Genomic DNA, 7449 nt, shown 5'->3' on the forward strand with positions numbered 1-7449 from the left:
GTGGGCCTCCACATAAATAAAACTTTCACTATAAAAGTCGTGTTCTTAAATATTACTTTATTGATCAAATCAAAGCAGTTTTTATTTATACAATGTGGAAAAAATGTATATTATTTAATTTCAAGACGTTCTCATCGAATCCAGTGACAAGTATGTATTATTTTTAACAGTCAATCGGTAGCTTTATAAATACATCCTGCCACAACAGACGGAATATTCTCCTTTTGAGGATATTCAAAGATACTTTATTGATTCCAAAGGGAAATTAACTTAACTAATTTTGTGATCTTTGTGTGGCTCAAAAGGAAAATTTCCATGTGCCTGATTGTGTCTCAAATAAGACACAGTGATATCAAAACAATCAGAAACAAATTATAATCAGGGTTATGGTTTTACAAAATCTTACTAAGTATTTTTGGTCCAGTTTCCAGTGCAAATATCTTAGTAAACTTGAAATAGGACAAAGCCAACTTACAAGAAACTTTTCAAAAAGAAATAAGAGCTTGTTTTAAGTAAATAATTCCTTAATATTGAAGAAGTAATAGAAGTGAAATAATCTGCTACTGGAATGATTATGTTTTCATCAATATGAAGGATTTCCTCCTGAAAAGTTGGTTTTGTCATATTTCAACTGTCCTAAGATATTTGCACTCAAAACTAGACCAAAAATACTTTGTGCTTTTGCTGTTTTCCCAGCTTTGTTGGCGATCTGTGAAATCAAATATGGTTTTAAAGAAGCAGTAAAAAGTCTGCATATTTACTGTGTTTGCTTGAGTTATAAAAGGATGCAGGGCAGTTGTCTGAACCTCGACAGAAAGTGACTGATTTACTCATAAAACCTTTTTTAATGGGATGTAACCACACACTCCACTCCCTGTCTTTATTCCCGGGCCAGTGGCAGCAGAAGAATCAACAGAGCGTGTGGGTGTTGTGGGGTTTGTAACTGCGGTGAGTGCAGTGGGTGTGTGTGTGTGTGTGTGTGTGTGCGTGTGTGTGTGTGTGTGTGTGTGAGCGAGAGAAGGAGGCACCTGGGTGGGGCGCTCTGCACGCATACGCAACCCTTTCTAGATAACAGCAGGAAGGAAGATTTCTGTGGCGAAAGGATGGAGGGTGAAATAAAAGGCGAATTGGAGGAGGAAAATGATTGATTTTAAAAACTGGAGGAGACAGGTTAATGTGTGATGACGTAAGGTGGGAGAGAAGAGAGGAAGTCAATGTACCCTTTGCAACCGTCAGCTTAGTCATTGGAGGCGCCATGATGGAAATGAGGATCAGTTGTATTGAACAGATCGACTGAAAATGTTTTTGCCAGTTTATTCATGGCTTCTACTTGTTCAAAGTCGAGCTAATTTGTCTGAACGTAACACGCCTGGTTGAGGCTCATAGACGGAATCCGAACCTCCTCCCTCCTGACGTGTTGATCAAATTACAGATTTTGCCTGAATTCACACCACGTGATTTATATCATTTCCCTTCACACCAGAGCAATATTCAAAGCGTACAAAACACGAGAGGCTAACCAGTTTTTTCCATACATGCTAGGCTACATGACAGTGCGGCGTAGTTTCCATGGTTACCAATGTACACGTACCTTCTCCATAATGCGATATTTAATATCTTTCTAATCATACTCATAAAGAATATGAACGTTAATCTTCTTACCTTGTAAAAAGTGTTTATTGCGGATCCGAGGTTACACCGAGGGCTGACGGTCATTATGATTGACTTCTGCTGTCCGTCACCGCCGTATTTCCTCATGAAAAGTTATACAATAAAACGACAAGTTTGGTTTTCACCCTTATTTTGCTACCAGATATCCGTTTTCTGACGGGCTTACAGGAGTGAATTGGTTGTTTTAACGTCCATCATGGCGGTGTTCTGAAGACTGTGACGTCACCTACAAAGGGTCAGTAGCACATTTCAGCAACAAGGCTGTTCAAAGTGCTTTACATGATAAAAATACAAATAATTGAGGCATTACATTTTGCCAGGTGAAATCATACATCAAATGTTGGTCAGTGTTTCATTTATTAGGTTTCAAAAGCAGCTCTAACCAGTCTAAATTTAAAGGAACTCAGTGTTTCGGCTGTTTTACAGTTTTCTGGAAGTTTGTTCCAGATTTGTGATGCATAGAAGCTGAATGCTGCTTCTCCATGATGGATTCTGGTTCTGGGGAATGAGAGCAGAATGTAACCAGAAGACCTGGAAGGTTGATACAACAGCAGCAGATCTTTAATGTATTGTGGTGCTGAATTGATCAGTGATTTTTAAACTAACATAATTTTAAAGTCTATTCTCTTAGCTACAAGGAGCCAGTGTAGGGTCTTTAGAACTGGGTCGATGTGCTCCATCTTCCTGGTTTTAGTGAGAATGCAAGCAGCAGCGTTCTGGATCAGGAGAAGGGAAGATGAGCTGCAGGGAGTCTGCCGTCAGCCAGAGGAAACCCAGTTGGCAGTCTGACAGATCAGCTTCCTGTGTGTGTGGTGGAGGTCTGGGCGTGGTCCCTCCAGCAGCAACGACACAGACAGGCACACTTTCTCCAGAGGCCTCCTCCCTGGGACCGCCTCAGACCTCCTTCCTTTGTGATGGTGGACTTATCGAACCGCGCTCAGACTTTTCTCCAGCTGAGGTCATTGAAAACACTCTGAAGGCCGACTGTTTATGGAACGTTTCCCACCTTTTGTCACAACCACAAATTTAATTGAGATTTTATTTGAAAAATCATTATGAGGTGGTTAAAAAACTGAAAGAGGAAATATTTTTTGGGGGGGTGGGGGGGTCGTTGTGTGGAAAAAAAGGATACATGATTGTATTTTATTTTTTTCCAAACACAGCCACTTCCTCCTAAAAGTTTACTGTTAATATTCAGCTTGGACGATATGGCTGAAAAACATATCAAAATACAAGTCGACATTGATAATTATTGATTAGTTGTTTTTTTTAAACTCTTTTATCCACAGTTTATCCACAGTTTTTACTCTGCGCCATAGTGTTTTTATTTTTAAGCAGTTATGAGGCACAGAGGGAAAACTTTAAACTGCTGCTGCGGCAGTTACTCAGCAGATGGTTGCTAAGTAACCAAAGAATGAGTGAGCTAGTTGTTGCTAGGTAACCAGAGAGTGAGTTAGTTCTGAGTTCAGTGAATTTTTTAAATGTACAGACATATTATCTGCTGGTACTGATCACACGTCTATCGCAATACATATTGTTATTGATTTATTATCTAGCCCTAAGCTACCATTTTAAAGACATAAATGTTTACATTTTTGCTAATTTTTTCTTTGCATCACAGCTTAGGCTAAGTCAGATCACTGTGACCAGCTATTTTTAAGTTTTGCCACAAATTCTGAATTGTCAGATTTTTATTTGTAAAAAAGAGAAAAACGCATAACTTCACTCCTTCCCATAAATTTGTTTTAAATGGCATAAAGGAGAAGCCACAAGAAGCTTGATCCAACTGTACCAGAAAAAACATGTTACTCTAGGAACCAAGTCCAGGATTTCACTTCCTCTACTTCTGCAGTCACCTACTAGCAGGTGAAACAATACACTACCAAAACAATCACCTATCATGGCATGCAGCGTAGTGAAACTCAGCTTAATCAATCTAATATGCAGTGAAAACAATAATTGACTTGATTATTGCTTAAATTTTACAATTAAAAATCCTTGAAATTACCAAAAAGTTAATATTCCTAGTTATTAGACTAATAAAAAGCTCAATGCGATGTTATTGGGGCTGTAGTTACTCATATTTGGTGCTGATAATTTAACTTTCCTTGTGATCCCCCAGCAGTGCTGCAGTTTTACCCCCAGATACTTTTAAGGCTTCATCCTGAATTGCTGGTTTGTCCCAAAGCATCTGTGCCCTCATACTTCACACACAAAAGAATCCCGGGGGCAGAAATGACTGTTATTTTGTTGTTGTCGATTTCACAAAGGCACGCACCAGAGGGACACAGGCATCCAGAAATACACAGAGCCATGGTGAACGAATATAACCCGCGTGTATTTACAAAAGTCTATAAATACAAACTGCTTTCTTTAGCTGAGGCCAACACAGAGAGAGAGTGTGTGTGTGTGAGCCAGTAACCAGTTCAAACACACTACAGGCTGCTGCCCTAATGCCGTGTGGTCAGTGGAGTTGGACACACACACACACACTGACAGAGGCAATGATTGGAAAGGAGTAAAGTAATGAGAAGCAGGGAGAGAATGAAGAAACAGATGATGAAGTTTGAGCTAATTTTGAGATTTATTAGCGGACCATAAAACTTTCTCGCTGCCACTCCCGTCCAGTGAAGCTCATCAGAGTCTGAAGGTGATCATATAGGCTCAGCTCTGTTTTCATCATCTTATTTCTCACATATCAGGCAACAAAAAATATATTTTTGTACACTTTGTTTAGTTTTACAGGGGACCTGTTACGAACTTGTACTTTCATTTTGGGCTCTTCTGTTTCTAAAAATAACCCAAGTGCTTGAAAAACACACCCAGCTGTTTGTTGGCAATACGTCAATGGTTTTTGGTGATGGTCAGTGAGAAGCACTTCCCTTCACCTAGCAACCCCAGCAAACCCTGCCTGTTACCTAACAACTCAAGCTGAGCTCCAGCATGTTTGGCCAGCTGGTTTTACTGCTGTATGTGCTGTACAATGGCTGCTGGAAGAGATAACAGTTTTGTTGTTTACTTTCCATTTAAAAACCTCTTTCTGCATTCTTATTGGTTGTGTGGGAGGCTCCACTTCTGCTTTTCCAAGATGTACGGTTGTGTAATTGCACATCTGTTTTCACACGAGAGAGTAAACCCAAGGCCTACCATCTGGTTTGGTTTACAGCTTCTGTTTATTTGGACTTTGAATTCAGGTCAACTCCCAGAAGAGATGATTGAGATAAAAGCCAGTTTTTAAAAATATTTTCTGCCATTTGTAATTTCTTTTAAAGAAGAAAAAGCGAGAAAAAAATTATTGAAAATTACAAATTGAATTAGGTATGAAAAATAAAAAAAATTATTTCCTAGATTCAAGTAGTAATAGCAATAAACATTATAAAAGGGACAACGCAGTGCTCAAACATAAATGTCACCATTTGATTTGTTTTGCCAAAATTTAGCACTAGCTAATTCACATCTGCAGTTCCTTGGACTGGTCGTTATAATACAACACAATCATAAAATAAAACATAAAATATAACCCTACAAGTTGCTTTCTAGCTTATAAAATGTGAAGTACTTATTACTTTAGACCAACATTTAGCATTATAATTTTAATATTGGAGCAAAACCTAGAGAAACTCTGCTAGTTTATAAACAGTGAAGTACCAGAACAAGAGTCAAAGATGGGGAACCAAAATTTAGCTTTTTACTTTACAAATCTATAAGAAACTTAGCAACAGAACAACTGGAACATTTTGTTTTTCTTTCATTGTGCTTGTGTTGTTTTTTGTTTTTCTTTTAATTCATGTAAAGCACTGAGCTGCCATGTTGCTGAAATTTTGATAAATAAATAAATCTTCTGTTTTCTAATCACAGTACACAGACAAACACACATGGTCAAACAGTTAAATCTCTCATGGATCAAAGATGGGTGTTTTTTCCACTTTTCACTGAGATGTGTCCCGGTTGCTAAAGAAACGCTTGTGAAGTGTGTTTCCCCGCTGAGATTTTTAAATGAGTTCGACAGAGGTCCTGCTGTAGGTGTGCCTGTTCGCGCCACGCTAACATCAGCCTGAGCTTTTCAGAACAGGAACCTCTCCCTCCCTGGCTGCTTCTACTTCCAACTATTCTCCGTCTTTCATTCCCAACCACTCTTTTTATCTTTATTACCCTCCATCTATCCCTCTTCCTCACTCTCTCCCCTCCACCCTCGTCTGACCGTGAATGAATGCTCTCTGACTAGTGGAACATATGCTGCTGGTTGTTCAATACCCTCCCTCTGAGCGGGGGCACATCCACGCATGTGTGTGTGTGTGCGTGTGTGTTCATTGAAACATACGCCTCCTGTTGCACATCGGCCATCTGTTCCTTGAATGGACTGATGGAGTGCTGCTGTAACCATGACTATAGGCCATTCAGTCAAACTGCCCCTGCCTCCCTCTCTTTCTCTCTGTTTCTCTCTGTGTTTGTGTGTGTTTATGTTTAGGAATTGGCTGGCAGAGTGGAGGAATTCCCACATGTTGATAAAAGGATGCTGACCTTCCACGGCGACCTGCTCCTACTTTATCCAGTCCTCCTTTGGTCTCCACATTCACAGAGATTTGTTTTTACTGTAGCTGAGGAAGCAGTACCCATCGCCCAGCTGGAGCACTTATAAACCCCAGAGAAAGGGAAGCACAAAGTAATCAGAGAGCAACGCTGGAAAACACGAGGTAAACAAGAAAGAAAGATCACTTTACATTTGAAACTTCAAGTTTTGCAATATGAAAATATATCGTCACCTTCAAAAAATAAGGCTGTCAAAAATCAGGCAAAAGAAAAATTTCCACAAATCAGTTTCTTTCAATTTAAAAAACTTATAAAACTTTAATAAAAACTGCAGGTGTGTGTCTGTGTCTGGTAAATTTTTGGTTAAAACATGTTTGTTTTTCATTCAGTGGGTAGAAAATCCAGAAATTTTACTCAAGTAAGAGTAAAAATACTTCATAGTAAAATTACTCAAGTAACAGTAAAAAGTACAGCATAGTAAAAACACTCCTAAAAGTACTTTTTTCTTTCTTTTTTCAGAAAAAGTAACTCTTGCAAATGTAATTGAGTAAATGTAACTAGTTACTACCCAGCTCTGTTTATTACCAACTTATACACATGATTCCTCCATTTAATAACGTTCCCCTCTCACCGAAAGGACTGTGTGGGATGGTGTCTTTCTTTAAATCCCGCGCTGCCGTTCAAACATTTTCACTTGGATCTCTTTATTTTATTTTTTCTGTTTAGATTTTTTTCTTTAAAATTTATTCTTTTTAATTTTTATGAAGTGACCTTATGTGCCCTGAAAACACCTTTTAAATAAAATACATAATAACTACAATGCTGATGGAAGCGTTATGTATAGTTACCATGGTTACTGCTTCACGTGGTTACGCCCATCCGGGTATTTGTACTATTTTATATGTGTTTATGGGTGGCGACCAGGCGAACGAGCAGCTGCGCTCAATTTCCCGAAAATTGGGATTTATAAAGGAAAGGTGCGCAGGTTTGTGCGTACGCACCACGTCAAATAAATGATTTTTTTTTTTTTGTGCGCCGCACTTTTGTAAATTTATCGTACGCCAACACTTGGTGTGAAATCTGCGCACTCTTTTATATGTGAGGCCCCTGATCTTTTAAACTGTCACCTGTTTCTATGCGCCCTGATAAGCAAGCGGGAAGAAAAACAACAACCACGGCGGACGTTAATGAGGATTAAGTTATTGAACTCCTGCTCCAGTCGGACAACAACTTCGACATCGTAAGCTA

Source organism: Poecilia latipinna, unplaced genomic scaffold (assembly GCF_001443285.1).
Source record: "Poecilia latipinna isolate Pla-1442-1.1 unplaced genomic scaffold, P_latipinna-1.0 Scaffold2642, whole genome shotgun sequence".
Taxonomy (NCBI): domain Eukaryota; kingdom Metazoa; phylum Chordata; class Actinopteri; order Cyprinodontiformes; family Poeciliidae; genus Poecilia; species Poecilia latipinna.